Source organism: Alligator mississippiensis, chromosome 4 (assembly GCF_030867095.1).
Source record: "Alligator mississippiensis isolate rAllMis1 chromosome 4, rAllMis1, whole genome shotgun sequence".
NCBI lineage: Eukaryota > Metazoa > Chordata > Crocodylia > Alligatoridae > Alligator > Alligator mississippiensis.
Window position 1 is genome coordinate 17,584,206 of NC_081827.1, and position 21,372 is coordinate 17,605,577.

Below are 21,372 nucleotides of genomic sequence, written 5' to 3' on the forward strand. Positions count from 1 at the left end.
TTTTTTTTTTTTTTTTTTTTTTTTTGCTTTACTTGCTGATCTTAGATATAACCTATTTTGCCACGTACAGACATTACTCTTTTACTGGTATAACTGATCAGAAACAGGTCTATACACTTAACAGAACAGATGTTCAGCATGCACAACCGGTCTATACCCATAATGGAACAGAAGTTCAAAACCCAAAACCAGTCTATACCTGTAACAGAATAAAAGTTCAGCACATATAGACTGGTTTAAAAATGGCGGAACCTAATCTAAGATTTGCCCCCTCCCCCCTCGCTCCCCCTGCCAAGGGTGAATGTGTATTGTTTGCTACCGATCTAAACTACGCCACTTAAAGACAACTGTGTAACTTAGACAGATTTTGCCTTGGGCTTTTGAATGTCTGTACCTAGCCTTTGTGAACACACGTAATAGGTCATCTCAGACAATGCCCTGATAAATGGATAACTTGAATTCTATGCATACCTATGTCATACATTTGACTGTATGAGTTTGATGATGAGAAGAAAGTTTCTATCAGAGAAGCAAACTAAAAGGCCTGAAATGGTCTGGTCCTTACATAGCTTAGGTTCTTCCTTCTCCCTTATGCAACGTTGTGATCTCTCTGTTCAGCAAAGAACAACTTCTTGAAAATACCATTGATACGCCAGTTTTGTTTTCTGAAAACACATGGGAGGATGTTGAATAGTCACTCATCAGTTCTGGAACACAGCCTCGTCTTGTATTCTGAAACCAAGCCTAATCGTCTTCGAGATGCACTATAAGACCTCTTTATTTGGACAACCCTTCAGCAGGAAGAATTAAGTTTGGGAACATTGTCTTGGGAGTTTCTTCTCTTACATGTTATTTATTTTAATATTATTATCTGTCTTTATAAGATTTTTTTATTGTAAGACACCCTGACCCTCTTTTGTGCATAGTGGCATATAAATCTAATAAATAAATAAAATCCCTTAGTTGGCCAAAGGCTTGTTCACGAAGAGCTCCCCATCGTTATACACCAAGTGTGCTAGTGCAGAAAGTGAGCAGTAAGGACAGAGAATAGCATGACAGTCTCTGGAAAACCAAAGTGGTGTTTCATGGAACTAAAAAGACAAAAAAAAATAGAAAAAAATAAATTGCCCACTATCAAACCATCACAGGCCACTTCCCCCAAATGAGAAAAGTATGTTCCCCCGTGTAAAGTATTTATTATCCTGAAAACAATGTACAAAGCACATTAGATCTCATTACATTTGTATGTGTGCGTTCCTTTCAGGTGCAATGCAATATAGGCAAGCTGTGGAACATTAGTGTTGTGACCCAAGGCTTTTTTTTAGTAGTTACCATTTTTACTGAACATGGATAAAAGAAACTTGTCATGAATAAATTGCCAGTCCTGTAAGAATGATATAATGTAGCCAGTTTATCAGAGCACGGATGGGTATTTTAGTCAGTCTTCCCTAGGTGAAATGTCCTGTTGTTAAAAATACAGGGCACTATATTTCAGGGTTTTTTGCACTTACCCTCTCAAAATGGAAAGTTCACAAAGCTGGTGATGGGTGATCCAACTCTTTAATGAGTGCTGCACTCACTCTAGCAGGCTAGTAAAGCAAAGGAGCACCTGGTTTACACTCAACATGTGTCATAGCTTTGCTTGCTTAACTCTCTCAATGAAATGCATATAAATGCTGCCTTCTTTCCTGCACCCTTCGTAAAAAAAAACCCAACTTGATACAGCTTGGAGAAAAGAAATTCATTTGATTTAACTACCCAGCTGTGAAATATCAAAGAGGATGCATAAATACAGCAAGTGGTTTACTTGTTGTTTATGAAACAGAAATAGCCACCCCCATTCAACAAAGTACTTACTAACACAATTAAATTTAAGTACACACCCAGATCCTAGTGAAATCCATCTCCTTTTAGTTTAGTAAGATTTAAGCATGTGCTTAAGTGCTTTGCTGAACTGGGACCAAATTATGATGACTCTAATGTGTCCTATAAGCCAGGATACTAGTTAACACACTGGCCAGAAATTCAATCTCACCTCCTGAGTTTGTGGCTGGTCTAGTGATAACCAATGGGCAAAACCATTGCAAGAAGGTATTTTTCTTTCTTTCATTTTGAAATAATTTAAACTAATGTTAGTGTACTTAATATGGATACGGTAGTCACATTTCACCAAAGCATTATTTCAGAGGGGGGATAATGAAGGTAGTAGCATGCTTCGTTTTCCAGGGTGAGGAAGTGCTATGTATAGGAATGAAATATAACCTAAAATTTTGAGACAGAAATATTGAAGGTGCAAGAGGAAGATCATCCTGGAACTTTTCAGCCTAGCTACTATGGTGTGCATGTAGAGCTGCTCAGGTTTGTCTTTTCTTCCACCACACACTCCCCCAACTCCATTATATCTCGAAGAAAAAATCCTGTTTTCACCAGTATTTAAACAAAAAAAATGTTTAAAACCTGAAATCTCTCCAACTTCCTGTTTTTCAGCATTGGTAATTTCAAACTGAAAAAAGTGGGGGGAGGGGGCTGGGTTTTTTTTTCCCTTGAGGTTTTTTTTTTAATTGTTTTTCAAAAGCACATTTTGAAGCAAACGCATAAATGAGCAAGTTTACAAGAACGTTGTTTGAGCAGTTTTAAGGCGGTAATACGCATTCGGGACACTTACTTGGTACCTAATGGAGTTTCTTTGAAAACTGCTGCTAAGGCACATGTCTAGTTTACCAGTGATGGGGGTGAGACCAGTTTTGATTCCAGCTGAGTTTTCTTTTTTTACATTTTCATTGAGGTGGGCAGGTGACCTGCAGTTCACACCTTAGCTGCTGCTGTTTGTCTAGAAACAGTTTTCTGCAAGTCTCTTTGAAAGGAGTCTCATTACATTTGCATGTGCTGACTCTGTCTCTCTAATGGTTCTCAATTGCAGTCAGAGCTTGGCTTTGAGAAACAACATCTAGTATCCAGTGCATGAAACTTAATTTTTTTTTTTCTGGAAAGAGGGGAAATTAGACATTTAGGCTAAATTCTTAAGTCAGTTAGAGGCATCTTTGAAAACTTAGATCTGTCTTTGGAGCCTTTTTTTCTTTTCTTTTTGTGTTCCTACATCTCCTAGCATAATTGGGTCCTGGTCAATGCCTAGCGCTCCTGGCCACTTTGTCTAAAGAAATCGATTAGAAGTAACGGTAGTAATGAGGGAGTTGGAGGTTAAGATGTGTTTATACTAGCAAATGCAACAGCAAGAATTTCTTGGAATGGATGTAGCTACTATATCTCTTGTCTTTTTCAAGAACCCATAATATATGCAATTTTCATTTAAAGTACATTTTCGAGAAGCCACATCCAAAAATCTACTTAGGCACAGAAATAGCTTTTTGGAACCAGCTGTTAGCGTTTTGCCAAGGACATCAATGAGAACAGGATCAGGGTCTCAAACAAGTATCTAAGCTTTCTTGAAACATCTAAATCCAAGAAGTCTTAACATAGCAGGGATATGTTTTTGGAAGGTTTTTAAACCTCTCTTTCTCTCCCTCTCAAATGAGCTTTTAATCTCACCTGTCACCTGGGAAACTTTGCAAAAGTGGCCAGGCTTTAAGAGGTGTTTGGATGTCTTGCAAGCATGCAACGATCTGTTTAGACTAATTCTTAAGCTAGCCACAACCTAGCAGAAACATTATCCGGGAACAGAGAAACCCTATGTTTTCAAGACTAATGTAATTGTGCTCCCACAATTAACTTAGGAAACACAGGGAAACTATTGAGCTATGCAATGTATGCCATTAAAATTATTCCTTGAAATGGGTTGTTTCCATTTTGCACAGGTGGTAAACTTATCTCACATGGTTTATATATAAAAGCCTGAAATGAGTGAGCACTGGCAAACAGCATCTAATGGTGTCATTAAAATGATTGTAAACATGCCTGTTGGGGCAGATGTGTGCTTGCTTTCTGTTGATATACATTGAGATTGTTGGTTAAGATCAAACAAATGCAGACTTTTAATATGTCAAAAATGTCTGCCTTCTAACAGGTTCTGTTTGTAAAGAGATCCGTTTCCTTAGGAGCCAGGACAGCTATAAAATAGCCAGACTACACGATCGGATCCAATGTCTACCCTTATTTTCTTTGATTAGAGCAACATTCGCTATATCTGTCTCTCTGCAGTCTATGGTTTCAATAGAATAAGAGATTTTGTGTTGCATCATTCTGGTTTTAGGAAACATTTCAACAGAGTAATAACTGTAGAGAATATACAAAGCTCAGAGCTCAGGGAATACATGCACTTTTTTGTCCAGTTGCTCTCAGTTTTACTATAATTGCCAGGTTTACAGTGATTATTTACCACACAAAGTAACATAGCTAAGGTTGTCATTATTCACCAGAGGAGAAGATGACTTTAAACACATTTCCTCAGGGCCAGATCGCCCAGCCTAGGGAAGGTTGATGGACAGCATTCAATGCAGAGCGGGCCACGTGGTTCCTCTCTGCTTGCAAGCAGGATGCAGACATCATGTGCAATGTTTCACACCCTCTTGTTCAAAAAAGCAGAGCTTTAAATGGGTTTGATCTATGCTTGTGGCAAAGGTTGCTCTGAAGTTCCAGCAAAGCACAGCTGTGAAGAAGCAAAGCCAAGGATTTGCAAGTGTGTCTATGACCTTGGCAACAACCCTTATGGATGCACAAAAGACCACAAAAAAAAAAAAAGGATGCAGCTTGCAAAACTTTGAGACAGATGATTTATTGAAAATAAAAGCAGAACCTTTTAATTTAGGTAGTTCCATATGCTTCACTCTCAAAGCTATGGGTTTAAACAGCAGTAAGGCAGATTCAGACTAATTCTCAGGGGGAGAAAAAAAAATGTCCTTAGTGTCAGAACAGTAGGATACTGGAACAAGCTTCCTCATGAAGCTGTAGAAACCCCTTCTTAGAAAGCTTTCAAGAGGCTGGATAAGCATTTGTCAGGAACAGTTTAGGATTTATGCAGGGGGGTTGGACTATATGCCCCTGGAGGTTCCTTCCAACTCAGTGGGCGCATTTATGCAAGCTGCTATATGCACGGTAGACTTAATCTACTGTGCATTAGCGCATCACAGTGAAAGCCATGCACTTGCACTAATGCACAGTAGAATTAATCTACTACACATTTGCATCACTTAAAAAGTATGCGCTGATGAGACTGTACAGTAGTGCTGGTTACTGCACATTAAATTAGCAACTGTTATTACAGGTACTAAACTTAATGCACCGTAATCACAGCACAGTAAGGCATATGTGCAAAACAGGCCATATTCGATTCAGATTTGGATTCAGCCTGAATTGGGGACAGTGATTTGATTCGTTGATTCAGATCACTGTCCCGATTCAGTTCAGCCGAATCCTAATCTGAAGATTCGATGCTGATTCAGAAAATCAGCAATTCAGCCATAGACACAACTTTAAATGTTTTTCTACATACCTCGAGGTACCAGGTGCGGTTTGTGAATGCTGCGATGCTGGGGCGGATGGAGCACCCACATGAGCGGCGGGGGCTGTGTGCTTGGCAGCAAACCTAGAAGTGGACCAGAAGCAATTGGCTGCAGAGGGGGGACCCTAGACCTAGTAGGCACCAGTCACCCCCCTGCATGTTCCCTGGCAGAACTGAAAGTGGACCAGAAGTGCTTCTAGTTCACTTCAGGTCTGCTGCCGAGCATCTCAGCATTCATGAGCCACCTGGTACTTTGAGATATGCAAAAAAACCATTTAAAGCTATGTCTATATCCGGATTGGCGAATCTTTCCAAACCTCTCCAAATTGATTTGGAGCTTCCGATTCGATTCAGAAAGATTAAAGGGTTTCCTGATTTGATTCAGATTTGGATATTCGGCTACCGAATCAGGCTGAATCTCTGCTGAATCTAATCAGGGACCGAAGCTTCGCACAGCCCTAATGCGTAGCCCTATGTGTAGTTTTAGTAATCCCAATCCTAATTTATTTATTTCACTAATTTATTTATGAAATTCAATGCAAATACAATCAATTACATTTTATTTAGCTAGTAACAGCAAATACTGATATAGCCTAGTGTGCACCTTATAGATAGGTGCGGAGAAACTAAACAATTAAGCAGAACAACTGTTGCTTAAATCACGGAGAAACGAAACAAATTTTGCAGGTTGATCGCAGCATAGCAAATTCTGCAGCTATTTCCTGGATGTGCTCTGGCAGCCCTGCCTCTCAGCACTAATGGGTGGAGAGGCCCCAGTGGGGGAGGATGGGGGAGGGCGAGACCTCCATCTTGTCTGCTGGCAACCCTTTGTGTGGACTCGCCGCTCAGCACTGATTGGCAGACAGGCCCCAGGGGAGGGTGGGAAGGAGGGATGAGGGGGTGGTTGCCATCTTGTCTGCTGCCCGTCGTACCATCCTGCCAGCTGGTGCCTGGGGAGCCAGCATTTTATTTTTATTAAGGGTTTTTTTAAAGCTGGTTTCACAGACAATCCTGGATTTTATGGTTTCCGTAAAATTCACAGGATCGTGAGTTGAGTAGACCCTTATTATCCAAGTGAAACAACATTGCAGTATTGTCTTAATCTATCCTCAGGAAAGTTAAGCCTCTAGCTCTTTTTAGATCAGTGGCGTTTTTGCCAGTTTACATACACCGGGGATATGGCCATCTATATCAGTGGATATTTGGGAGTGAATATTTCTATATGTTATAATCTTGTTGATTTAACGTTTGAGACCAGGATCGCTTTCTTCTATCTACACCATTATAAACCAGGTATAACTCCTTTAAAGTCAATGGAATTATGCAGGTGTAAAACTGATGCAAGTAAGAGCATAATCCAGTCTGTGCAGTACAATGTACTTTTAGTACTAGTTAAGGGTGTACAATGTCCCTTTCATTTTTCAAAGATCTTTACCTAATGCTACATCAAAGTCACAGACTTTCTGACTTCAATTCTTTCTTTACTGGGAACCATCTGAAAGTAGCTTGCCTGTGGTGTTATTAGATTACTGTATTTGGGCTTGAGACATGATATATAAACTACCCAGTATCTGCACAATCTCTATCCAATTCAGTTACCTAATTAAACTGCTCCCATATTCTCTGAACTGAATTTAATGTAGAATATTACACAAGGCATACTTTATTAATTCACCACGTATTTTAACGTTTGGACCAAATTCTCCACTCAATTACACAGACAATGTAAATGAAGTTTAACGCCAGTGGAATTCCCCTGGATCCCTATGGATCTGCAAACAACGTTGCTGTTGTGATTCTCTTTTCCACTCTTCAAAAAAAAAAAACCAAAAACCTCAGCCCATGTAAAAAGAAAAGAAACCAAAGAAGAAAACTATACGCAAAATTGTAGTGGTCCACAAAACATTTCCTGATCACTGTTCAGCTTTTTGTGTTTCTGCAACGGAGATCGCTGTCAGATAGCCATTGTACATTTTTGCTTATACAAGCTTGTTCTGGTGTGGTGAGGGTTAGTTACATGTTGGGATTAGAAAAGCCTGCTTGATTGACAGAGAAAGGGTGAACTTGTGCTATGGGTCAGTGCTTGGCAGGACCTTGGACACAAGACATATTACACATCCTCTTGAGTAGGTGGAGATAGCTTGTACTCATGAGCATTCAAACACACTCGTTTTCCCCAGGAATAAAGAGGGATTTAGCACAGCGGAGGTAAAGCAAAAGGTGGTTTCCTATTAATCCTGCCTAATCTTAGTTTATTTTTTAAATCAATAGGAGAAACAACCTATGATTTAGAGAACTAAACATTTGAATTAATGCCTACCATGGTGTTAACTCTTTTCAAAACCAGGCTCAGTAAATGAATACCCTTGTGCTGCTAAAACTTTGTGTTGTTTTAAGACACAAACAGCTTTTCTGATCAGTTCAATACAATATTTAAATAGTGCGTGTTAAGCAGTTTTAGGGGAACCCAGATGACAGTATATGCTAAGGCTACCTGACCCATTTAAGTCAATGGCAAACTCCTGTTGAACCAAATAAAGCAGAATTGGGCCTCTCCAGCCTCTGGCTAATTTCACTAAGATCTTGCTGTCTCGAGTTGAAGTCCAAAACAGTTCCACTGACTACAAGAAAAGCCTAGGTCCACAAGGACCTTGGGCACAATCACACCCAGTGGTTAGTCCTGGGGTGTAGTCCCTGTTCCCAATGCCATTTATGCATGTTATCCAATAACTCTGTAATGCAAAATGCCTGCACAGTCCCTGGAGAAAGGGCCAGCACCCAGGACTTCCTCTCCCAGGGTACTATTCTTGTCACTACAGACACATGGCCTTTCTAATTTGTTCTTTTTCTGACCTTATGAATCTCAGCTTCTTTTCTACACAGTGTTACAGTTTCAATGTGAAGGGATAGAAGAGAAATAGAGAGTGCTCCAACTATTAATCTACTCATTGTCAGCAATCCCTCAATCTGAGGATGGTTTCTACCACTGCTCATTGGTGGGTCTTCAGGTGACTTAAGAGTCCAATCCTTGAGCCACAGATTTGTCCACAGAAGCTGCAGATCTTTCCATAGTGAGGATAGTCTGGCCAGGATTTCTCTCCTTTTCCTTCTTCCATTATCTCTTGTCTGCTTTGAGGGAGAGATGCTTGAAATGGGCAGCTGCTTGGTTGAGGTTGTGGCACCACTGGAGTCAGTCAATAGCCACGTTCTCCCGAGTCTTGATGTCAACATCAATTTTCTCAAGATATGCTTTCCATGTGTCCTTGTAGCATTTCCTCTGGCCACCACAAGATCTTAGGCTCAGAGTAGAACACTTGTTTTGGGAATTAAGAGTCAGGCATCCACACACAATGTCTGATCCAGTGAAGTTGAGGATCACTGACTCAATGCTGGTTACATTGGCTTCAGCAAGGATGCTGGCATTTCTGCAGCAGTCTTCCTATTTTATATGATTAATCTGCTTTATAAAAGGGAACTGGTAGTTCCACCAAAACTTCCAGCCATGTTTTAAATAAAAGAAAACACACACAAAGCCAAAAGTACTTTCAGGTTTTAATCAGAGTCTCATGTGGGTACCTAACTTCAGGTTTCAAGTAAGTACACAAATCTGACAGATTGATGAGATTTCAGGCTCTTCCCTCTCTCTGTTTCTTACTGAGACCCTATGAATCTCCCTGCTCAGTGTTGTAACTCCAAATATAGGTGTCTAACTCCAATTTGCAAATTCTATTCCTGGAACCAAATCTCTCAAAGCGAGGTGTGACAATGCTGAGTCTCACCTTGCCTTAGTGCAGTGGTTTTCAAACCATGTCCCCTCAAACCCTGGGGTTCCATCAGCCTGTTTGCAAAGGGATTGGGGCACTTATGAAGTAGGCCAGGAGGCAGCATGCTGCCATTGGCACGCTGGTCACTTGGCTCTATGTCAGCTCACACAGCCCACAGAGCCAGGGGTCGGCAGAAGAATTGATATGAAAGGGTTGAATGTCTTTAGGAAGTTTAAAAGATGTGGAGAGATTTGGGCATGGGGTTCCCCAGGGCTTGGTCCTCAGGCCTGCACTGTTCAATATCTTCATTGGCGATTTGGATGAGGAGGTGAAAAGCACCTTGTTCAAGTTTGCAGATGACACTAAGATGTGGGGAGAAGTGAGCACACTAGAAGAGAGGAACAGGTTACAAATAGATCTCAACAGGTTACAGGGGTGGGCGGATGAGAATAGGATGGGTTTCAATACGGACAAGTGCCAGGTGTTGCACCTGGGGAAGAACCAGCAGCATACCTACAGCTGGGGAACTCCCTTCTCATCAGCACAGAGGCAGAAAAGGATCTTGAAGTCATTATTGATTCCAAGATGAACATGGGCCGCCAATGTAGGGACGCAGTCAGGAAAGCTAACTGCACCTTGTCATGCATCCACAGATACATCACGAGCAGGTCCAAGGAGGTGATCCTCCCCCTCTATGCGGCACTGGTCAGGCCGCAGTTGGAGTACTGCATCCAGTTCTGAGCGTCGCACTTCAGGAGGGACATGGACAGCATCGAGAGGGTCCAGAGGAGGGCCACTCGCATGATAAGGAGACAGCAGGGCTATGGGAGAGTCCCTGTTCTCCTGAGCACTACCGGGGATAACAAGGAACAACGGCCATAAGTTGACTGAGAGTAGATTCAGGCTAGATATCAGGAAGCACTATTTCACTGTCAGGGCAGCTAGGAGCTGAAACCAACTTCCAAGGGAAGTGGTGCTCGCCCCTACCCTGGGGGTCTTCAAAAGGAGGCTAGACAGCCACCTAGCTGGGGTCATTTGACCCCAGCATCCTTTCCTGCCCATGGCAGGAGGTTGGACTAGATGATCTGCTTATGACCCTTCCGACCCCACCAACTATGAAAAGCCACTGTGTAGTGGATCTGGGCCTCAGTTCACCATCTGTAAAGGGGCTAAATAGCATTTCCTTACCATATAGGGATCTTAAAAATTGTAAAGTCCTCAGACACTAAGGTAATAAGTACCTTAGTTAGTACTTAAACATTTTAATGCAACCCATCTATTATATTTGCAGCAAGCAGCAGTGTTATATCTAGTAACAAGTTGGGAAAATTAAAACTAGTTTTTGGTGGGATTATGGCTTTGTCTTATTTAATGGTATCTCTGTTGCAGTGCTGTGCCTCTTACATTTTTAGAAATGGCTAACTCTCAGTAAAAAAAAGCTGACTGTAAATTTGAAGGGTTAGTTATAATTTATAAGTTATAATTTCTAATATTAAAAAAAGACTGCAAAGGATATAAAATCTCAACTAATGAAGCTGCCAAAATTTAATTTACATTGTCATGACTTTCTGACTAAACCAAAAGCTGCTGATATTCTTGTCTTAAACTTTTGTTTTTCCTTTAAAAATGCAGAAATCACTAAATTAAAGTCACCTGCCTATGAACCACAATTCTGTATCCTTTGCTTCAGCTGTATATTTTGAAGGGAAATTTTTGGTCGGAATCTTTCTTTTTTCCTTTGTACTTTTTTCAGTACCTATCAGGAGATGTCAAGATTTTACACCTTGTGTTCATCTTGAATATTATTTATCTGGCAGGTGATATCATTAAATAAATAGGAGGAGTAAGATTTATTTTTCAGCATCTTGCCCCATAGAAAAAGCAGATAGGTAAAAACCTACTACAAGATGCCATTTTATGTAGTACCCATACAGAAACAAATCTGCTGCTGTCTTGAGAATTGTGTTCTGTTTCTTTAACAGAACACTTGTTACTCACAAATACCAAAAAATAAATAAATAAATAAATAATAATAAAAAAAAGGCTTTGCAGAGCTGCATTTAAAAATTACTTTTTCCAGGGATTTATTTTTCTAGATGCATGCTATTTTATTGTGTTTTGCTTAGCTTAATAAATATTTATAGCATGATTCTGTCTGGCATATTATCATTTTTATTCATATTTTTTGGAGTATGTAAACTTCTGCATAGTTTGGCAAGGCAAAGAGAACACTTTTAGTACAGTGAACATAGAAAAGGCTGCATTTCAAACTGAAATAAATTGCTGAACACTCACAGACTCAAGAGTCAGCGGCTTAAGGACACCAAATGTTTTGCCTGGTAAACTCTGGGATCCACTCTTCCTCTCTGACTTGAGTGAATTTTAAAACAGCGTTTGGTTTAAGATTATCTCCAGGGGAGGGTGAGGAATAGAAGCTGTATTCTTCTGGAAATTGGATTTGCATTACTGCCTTATTTGCATCACTGAGAGGCTGTTAAGATAGAGAAATTGTTAGAGCAATAAACATCTGCTCTAGAGGTGTAAACAGTACTTATACAGCTATGATTTTGCATTTTACAGCCAGGAAGTTTAAAGTCTGCAATGTGAAAATGTAACGCCCTTTAAATACAGATTCAAATGAGATGTGTGAGTTGGGACTCAAATCTGAGACCTATTCTGGAAAGAGCATTAAGGGAAGAGTGTACTACTTTAGGGTGCAAAATAGCATTAACATTTAAGGCCTGAGATGGTTGGTATGAAATCTCTGTATCTGCTTTTTCAGAACAAAATATGAACAAGATCAGGATCATATCCTACATTATTAACATCATGGGTCTTAACATAATGCTTTGCTCTTTGAAGTGACAGGCTTAGACACATTATATTACTTAGCAATCTCAAACCAATAAATTCCAACTTTGGATAAGTAGAAGTCAGTTACATATTGTCTGCTACTGATTTGCAGTGCAATTCCAGGTTCATTGAATGACCAGCATCTTTTACATAAATCTGAAATCTATAATTATACTTCTGCCTTAATACCCTTATAATTGAACTGCAGATTAACTAATTTCAGTTACCAAAAACAGGAATAGACATGTTCTTGTTCAAGTCAGAACAAATCAAACATACAAAAGTAATTAAACCTAATTCACCTCTTATTTGAAATACGAGGACTTTCACCAATAAAGTATGCAATAATAATAATTTGATGATTTAAGTATAATTTTATGGAAATATTAATGTCAGGTGTGTGGGGCTTTTGTTCTGAGATAGGTACAGATGCATAAAAAGCTCTAGAGGATTTACAGGCAGATAGAAGAAAAGATAAAAGGTCATGTTTCCTTTTATTGTATGAATGAAAATTATGCCAAACCAGTGTCTATAGAAGAATCTACTCAGTCCTTAAGCACCCTGTCATCCTTTCTGTCTCATCTAGATAAAAACATTTCTTTTTCTGTCATCACTTTAAGACCCAAGTCCTTCAGCTGGCATCCAACTGGGAAGCATGTGGATGAAAGAAGGAAATCTTCCCCAGTCTGCAGAGATGCTATGCAAACCATTAGCTGGTGACCCTCCTGCACCATCGTTTTATGGATGTCTGAGGAAGACCAAAGTATCCTACATGTTTATAGATCTTTTTATATGACACTGTTCTCACGAAGAAGTTTCCCATGTAAGGGAACACTAAAAAGATATATGGCCCAGCAGGCTTGTGACAAAATATCTGCTTCCTATGAAAAATGGATGATGATCAGTGTGACGGGTGGCCTTCCCAAGGTTGGTCCAATTGTTGGCCTGCCCACTTGTCTAGGGAAGCCCACCCATCTGACTTGTCTGCCATGCCTTTGTTGGAACTGACCAGTTGTTCATAGGCAGGAGGCTGTCTGTGGCAGAGCATCTGTGGGTGCTTGCCACTTTAAAGGCCTAAGCAGGCTGTGAGGCAGCCTGCAGGTGACTGCAGAGCTAATCAGAGGATCACATGACAGACAGCAAGCTGCCTGATTGGAGCAGGGCTGTGGAGCCTCAACATAACAGCAGGCCCTGAGGAGCAGAGCCAGCAGTTGTTGCTGGGACACTGCTGAAGGAACATCATCAGCTTGAGATCTGCTGCTCCCAGGTACATCTGGAGGTCCAGGGTAGGAGCTATGGGGAGGTAATGTCTCAAGCCCCAGGGAGAAGGTTTTGAGCCTAGGGAAGAGTGAGGCAAGCCTTACAAAAGGGGCTTAGAGTTGTGGGTCTACACAGGAGCTAGGCAAAACCCTGATTAGAATTGGCAGAGGTGAGGCCAGGGGCTCAGGTGAGCCCAGCTGAGTGAAGGGTAAGACCTCTGGGGCACTAAGCCAGCCCAGGAAACCTGAGGCCCAGTGAGGCAGCAGAGTAGTGACCTGAGAGTGGGAGTAGAGTGAAAAGGGCTAGGAGCCTAATGAAAGGCAGGAAGCCCAGAGTGTGTGTGAGAGTAGGGGCCGGGGGGGGGGGGGGGAAGGACGTGTGGCAATGGTAAGGCTTTGGACACCTTTGGCCAAGTTTGGCCCAGAGTCCAAGTGTGGACCAGCAGTGGTGCTGAGGGAGTAACAGTGAAAGTGATTTAGATGCCATCCGCAAGGCATGGAACATGATACAAGGAGAGTTTGAAGCCATGTATAATGCCCTAGGCACTGGGATATTAAATGGGCATCCTCCTATATTTCACATCCAGTTTTATTATATCAAAGCATGGTGGGCAAATTAGGGCAGCCTGCCCTGGACACGTGGGCAGGCCCATACTGTGACTGGCCCCAGGATGGCCCCCTGTTACACTGCCCATTTATGTCCCAATGCCAAGGACATAATATATGGCTCCAAACCATGCCTCACAGATGGCAATTCAATATTGGTGGCAATTCTCTTGGCCCCTTACCGGGCCAAACTCAGCCCTGTGCTGAGCCTCTCTCATACTACCCCTAGCTGAGCCACACTCACTTTGCCCTTTGCTTGGGTCTCAGTCTTACTACTCTACTCTATATTGCCCTTCATGACCAACCAGGCTCCCTACTCTATATAGCCCTTCAGGCTTCATCTCTTATACTCTTGGTCCTGGCCCCTCGCAGAATTTCAGACCACCTAATTCAGGCCCTGCTCTATAACGGGGTGTCAGGCCTACCCCCCCACACACACACTCTGGGCTGATTCCAGTCCCTGGTCCTCTCTGACTTCAGGCATCTCAGACTTGACCTATGGCCCACTTGGGCCTCAGTTGTCTGTCAACATGCCTGGACACCAAACCTTCCCCTTCTATGGGGTAACCCACCAGGTAGTGGGGGCTAAGACTGTATGGCACCCCATCCCCACCTTTTACTAGGGAGGCACAGGTGTTGCAGTTCCTGGAGACTGCCCCACCACAGGCAACCCCACAACACCGTCCAACCCCAGCAGGGTGCAGTTTCAGGTCTTACCCAGGACCAACAGGAACCTCCTCCATTCCCATAGTTCCTACCCTAACCTCCAGATGTTCTGGGAGTTAGTCTGCAGCCTGAGTGATGTTTCTCTGGCTCTCCAGATGTAACTTCCAGCTCTACTTCAAGGGCCTGGACTTATACTGAGGCTGTCCAGTCCTCCTCCAATTCAGTGGCCCTCTTTCAATCATGCAGCCATCTAATTGGCCCAAACCACACCTGCTGGCTATTCGGAGCCTGCCTGATACCTCTTAAAGTGGCAGGCACAATCTGTGCTCTGCCACAATCAGTTTTGCCATGGCAGAATGAGGAGGATCCTTGTAGCCATAAAGTAAGGCAAAAGATATGGCCTTAAGATCTTAATTGGTGCATATGGTGTTGCCAGTTCTGTGTTGCATTTCACCAACAATGTAGAGCCAAAAGTATCAGAATTCTGCTGAATTCCCTTCTGAGCCCTCATTATTCATCATGGCAATGTCTTGTTGTAGATGTTAAAAAAAAATACTGGGATGCAGTTTTATATGTTGGAGCACATGGAGCTGGCTTTTCAGTGCAGAAAGTACTGAAGTCAGCCTCATTCTTCAATTATTCCCTTATTTACAATCCAAGCACTCGAATTAAAATTGCCAAGAACTACATGCCAAGCTAATCTCATTTATGACTTTTAACGATGATTTGATTCAAGTTCTTTATGTTCTCTGTTGCTTCATTTAATACAAATTGTCCTTACTTGGTGAATCCCACAAGATGCAAATAACAAAAACAAGAAATCAAACCAAAATCAAAAGTGAGGGCTGTGAAGTCCATTTGTTACCCAAATGGGATGTGTTTACCAGCTTTAATCTTCGATGAGAGAACAGTTAAGCCTTTCGTTCCATCTTGCTTGCAGTGTTATGTCCTCAAGTCTGCTAGATGCTGTGAGCTGTGCCTTTTTTCCAGCCAAAAGGGCAACTGGTAATTAGTAATATTACCACCTCTTCCTGCACCCAATTACATCACAAAACACATGCTTTGTTCATTTAAACAGTTCCTATATTGTCAGTCTATCTAATGCAGAAGCATGGTTCACAGATTTTTGGTGTGTATTTGTGTAAAGAGGGCATTACAGGGGAATGGTTGCAAAATGAATAAGTGGGCAAACTGCCATATTCATGTAATGTGTTTATGAATATTTCTGTAGCACTCCTCTAAACATATATATGAATAATGAGAACCTGTGCACTTACGTTAATAAGAAAATCCCTAGTTACATTAGATTATCAAGTTATTTATTATCAGGGATATCACTCTTTATTAAACAAATAGACTATTATTAAACCTATGGCATATTTAGCAAACAATAGGAAGAAGTGTTAGGAAGAAAATTGCCTATGGACAAGTTCTTTTGCAATTGCCCTCTGAAAGCATCTTCCTTCTGTTTGTTCCAGGCTGTGGTCAGAGACTGGATGATGGTCTGAATTATATTTCTATAGAAAGACTCATTACAATGAAGAAGATATTAAAGTATTTGCACAAAAAAGTAGGCCTCATTTCTGCAGAGATTTAGTCACATACTTAATTGTGCTTTAACTAAAGCTCTTAAGGCTATACCGGGTGCATGTACATGTGTGCTTTACTATACGGTTGACTAATTAGCTCTGCAGTAAAGTGCCATGGTGTACACATGGAGCAGTAAACTAATTAACTCTCCCATGAGATAATACTGTTGGGGACAGTACTGTCTTGCAGCAGAGTACTTAACTGTGCTAAAACAAATGTGTAGATGGTGACCGGGCCAGGGTCAGACTCATGGCTGCCACCTACCCTTAAGGCTCCACATGTTCAGCACTAGGATGGCCATCATAGAGGACAGTCAGGTTGCCCTCTGTCCTCTACTGATATGAAACCGGACACCTTTATGTCCTCTATTTTTCTTCAAGAGAAAAATAGAGGACATGAAGGTGTTCGGTTTCATGGACAGAGTAGCAGAAAACTGGAATATCCTCTGTGATAGCCACCCTATTGAGCACCCTCATGCCTCAACCAGCCCCTCTGCCACCCACCACCACCACCACCTGAGCCCAAGGCTGACCCCCGAGCCTGCTGCCAGCCTAGGCATGCTTTGTCACAGCCCAAAGTCCTGCTGTCTTGGGCGCAAGTGTAGAAGCTGTGTCTGGGAGCAGTTCACTTTGGCTCAAAATGCTCCAGAGTTTATCATGTTGCATTAATTGCATGTATAGATGCACCCGCCTAGTAGGGAAGTTAAGCAAGGTTATGCTTTTAACTTGTTCCCCTTCTGGTTTATTCAACATAACTTTCAAAGTTGTGATTCTTGAAGTTTTGGTCCATGATACTCCCAAATTCTGGGAAAATTTAGATACAGAAATAAACTCGAACTTGAGGTCATCTGTAACTAAAAACATGGGCTCACGGTGAACTGGCCACAATTGTTCAGATTCTCCACTAGCCTCTCTGTGGGAGGAAAAGAAATCTCAAGCTAATAAGCACTGAATGTTAATAACTATTGTTAACTTTCCCATACCCCCAGACACTTCCTGAATTAAATAACAACACGTCTAAATTTGTTTTCATGGCTTCACCCTTGGTTGTTCCAGGGGCAAGTCCAGTTTGATTTGACCTGTGTCCTGAAATCCAAGGACTAGACATGGGACAAAAAGACTTCTTTTTTGTGTCTGTGAGTATAAATTATTGACTAAGGGAGCCACAGATTGGTGACAGGTATCTTAGAGGGCCCGCAGTCAGCTGCTAACTGTAATTACATATGGTGTATTAGAAAATGTTAAATAAACAAGCCATGGACTTCCTAAATCTCTAGCTTTGGTTCCATTGGGGTTTTGTCCAGACTCCAAGTACAACCCGACATACCATTTATTCACATCTACAGTAATCAACCTTACAGAGAGGATTTTCAGACTTGACAAAGTAATCCTATAATGTTCGGAGTAAACTGGAAACAGGGAGAAATAGGTACAGTATGTTGCTAATGAACCCAAGCCTGTGGCTGGCCTAGAAAACTGCATCCGAGGACACTTCAAAATAAAACAAAAAACAGTCTTTAAATCACTAGCACTTGATCTGCAGCTGTCTGGCTAATGGCCCTACTAGTGCCTAAAGCATAAGCCCGGGAGATTGTTTTACAGCCCTATTGGCCACTCATCCTTGATGACCAAAATTACGAGTGCTGGAAACAATTCTAAAAGCAGAATTTCTTTTAAAAAAAAATAGCTTTGCTTTTTCCACAGTTCTGGCCAACACTATTTCTAAAGAACCCTGAATATAAATACCAAAGCCGCCTCTTCCTGATGCATTTGTAAACAGCTGTAGCTCATAACTAGAGACTGGCTTTATTAATCCTGTGGTTATGTCAGTTAAACATTCGGAGCTAGCTTAGACCCTGATGTTCCAGTATTCTCTTGTGTAGCTGCTATATTACTCTACATTGTCATGTGGTGTCTTTATAAATGTTACTGAAAATGATTGATGGAAAACCAACAAATCTGACCCAAGTCAAAATGATTCTTCAACAATGCAAGTGACTGATTTAGTGACTTCTTTTTGTTTCTAAGTGTTTCTTTTATATTACCAGCACAAACAAAATTGTTCATTTATGCCACTTATCTAAAAGAAGATTAGATTTAATTCTCCCCAGATACTGTTCAATGTTTAAAGGCATTTTTTCTACTTCGGACAAGGATTATTTCCCTATTAGGCAAATGTCCTCCCTAGAATAAGGAATGATTTCTAGTCCTTTACAAGCTCTCTTGTTTTGCTAACAGGAAAGAAAAAAGAATTGAAGCACCTCTACATGTCTGGGATTAATTAATACATATCTTGGAATGTGAAGCCCTTGGGAATATGTGTATCTACAAACACTATTCAACATTGTTAAATATAATCCTATCAAAACTCCCGCTCTTTCTCTATCTACCCACCTGTCATATTGCCTAATGAATATGCCTTCAGCACTTTAAACCTAGAACATGATCCCTCATCTACTGTAAGGTAAATACAGATTTAAAAGCTATTCATCACACTCGGGGTCCCAAACACACACACTCCCGTTGTCATCTACTCAAACCCCAATAAAGAGAATAGCTACAAATCCTATTATCATTATCCAGATACAGTCCAAAAATAAAGTTTATATTCACCATTCTATTTTGAACCAGATGGTCCATTCTAGCTCACTGTTATAACATTTATACTACTCCACAATAACCTTCATTTATTCTTCCTTAATATGGCACTGGTATTGCACCTTAAAAGGCTGAATGAATAGCTATACTATCTTCCAAGAGCACGCACAAAGCATTCTCTAATATAATTATCTGATTTGTCACACAGATATTCCCCTGCATGGGTATATACCAACTTTTTTTTCCTATTTCATTTGCTAGGCATTTATTGACTTAAATTCACCTTCAGTCCCTGACTTGAAACTCCTTGTCATCATCTGTATCCTGCACCCCAGTAGGAGATCTAAAAAGCATCAAGGAAAATGTATAGAACAATTGTGCTTTCAGTGCTAATCTGCTTTTAATGGAGTATTTGCCCTTAGCAGGCTCAAATGGGCTCCCTGGCTGGATCTCCTTTTCATCTAACGCATCTGGGAAAATGGGGCAGACCCCTCTATTTCTTTCATTTGGTCTATCAAGTGGTGGGACACTCCATGTCTAGATGTAGTGTGTGGATTTATGAACTCTATTTAACTGCACTGAAAGTTCCTGAAACTCCAGAGTTTCCCAGAAATATCCAGATGTTCCAGTACAGATCTGATCCTTTGATGTCTTTTCCCACACACAAACCATAAAACATCCAGTCTAGTACACAAGTTCACCCTAATATTCCTGGCTTTACCACTTCCATTTGACATGTTTCCTTTTGAGATGGTTGGACAATCTGTTTTCCGCATCTGAGTGTGGGTCACCTTCTAAATCTTCTCCAGCTGGGAAAGATTCCTTATCAGTGTCTGGGTGGCCTGCATACCTGTAGGCAGTAGACACCAGTAATGTTTTTGCTGGAACAGTGAATTTTGTTTTAGATCTTACCTACACTTTGCATGTCTCCATCAGCTCTATAGTACTATCATTAATAGTTGTCATTATGTAGATTCCTATACACAAATGACTGTGTTTAGAACAGGCTGGCTTAAACGTTAATTAAGCACTTGTTCCTCCAGCTGATCTGTGCATTGAAACCCTATTAATTTCAATGGGTCTTTTAAGTATTGACCAATAGGATTTAAGAATCCAATAACTAGCGTAGCATCGGCATGAAAGAATGTTTTATATAATATGTGACTATATGTTTTGATAGCGTTAAAATGATGGTGTACCCATGATGGTCCAGGAATTATGCAAGAGGCAAACATTTTTTTGTGTAATATCTTGATTGGAGCAACTACTTGTTTGGGATTAAATTACATGAACATTCAAAAGCTTGTCTTACATTTATCCCAACCATGCAGTTCGTCCAAAAAGATAATACTCCCAACAAAATCCTTCCCCCTTGTATATATCTGGGATAATCAAGAATGTCAGGTGACTTCTACAAACAGATTTTGGTGTCATCTTGATTAATTAGAATGTGCCAATACATACAAAATGTTACGGCACACAATGGTACATATGGTATATAATGTACATAATGTTCTCGTCTATTTTTTTTAAGCAACAATAGATTTTTCCAAATGTATATATATTTTGAAAAATCTATTGTTGCCATATATATATATCTCATTGCTATATAAAGTACGTTTGTATGTATTTGGATAATTCTATCGTTGATTTATATTAAATCTATATTTGTTATTTGGTGTTCTTTTAGCAGGCAGATATATAGATATTAGGGCTGTCAATTAATTGCAGTTAACGCACACAATTAATGTGTTAATCATTGTTTGAATTAATTTTTTTTAACGTGTTAGTTGCTCAAGTGGTTTTGGAGCCCACACCTGGGCTCCACTCTGTTGCTGTCACCGCTGCCTCCAGGCCACACTGCAGGGCAGCAATGGCAGCACAAAGGACCACAGGGCACCTTGGGCATGAGCTCCAGGCAGCTTCAGCAGGGAGCGGAAGGGCTGTGTGCAGCCGCAGCCGCAGCCTGGAGGTGGCTAGTGGCCCAGCCTGACAGCATGTGGAGCAGTGCCCAGCAGGCAATTCTGTGAAGGAGAAGGGGTGTGAGGGAGGGAAGGGCAGGGGCTGGGGTGAATAGAGCTTTGGGGTGGGGTCATGGGATGGTGTGAGGTGTGGGTGGCTCGTCCAGGAGTGTGGAAAGGGGCTCCTGCTGCTGCACATACCCTGGGGCATGCATGGTGGGCCATTTCCCCCCTCATTTGTGTGCAGGGTGGGGGTGGACTGCTGCTGTGGGAAGGAGCTCTGCATCCCACTGCCTTTGCCCCGGGACTCGCACACTGGCTGTGCCACACCCTCTGCCCACTCGGAGGCAGGAGGCACATGGCATTGCATGGCTACTGGGGCAACGGCAGTGGGGTGCAGAGCCCAGCACACAGCAGCAGCCCACCTCTTCCCTACACATACATATGGGGGGGCACATGACCCCCATGCCTCCCCGGGGGTGCACACAGCAGGGGGAATCCCCCCTTCCCTCTGGATGAGCCACCCACAGCTCCACCTGTCCCACAATCTGCCCCAGGACCCCATTCACCCCAGCCCCTGTCCATACGTCTAACCCACTCCCTCGCTCACTGTGGGGGCCT

General features: G+C 41.6%; 1 protein-coding gene across 2 annotated transcripts in view; it reads left to right on the forward strand.

Moving 5' to 3' along the window:
• The window catches only part of SEMA3A (semaphorin 3A), a 464,022-nt gene that overhangs the window by 52,573 nt on the left and 390,077 nt on the right, over positions 1–21,372 (forward strand). The gene's annotated exons all lie outside the window — the stretch shown is intronic.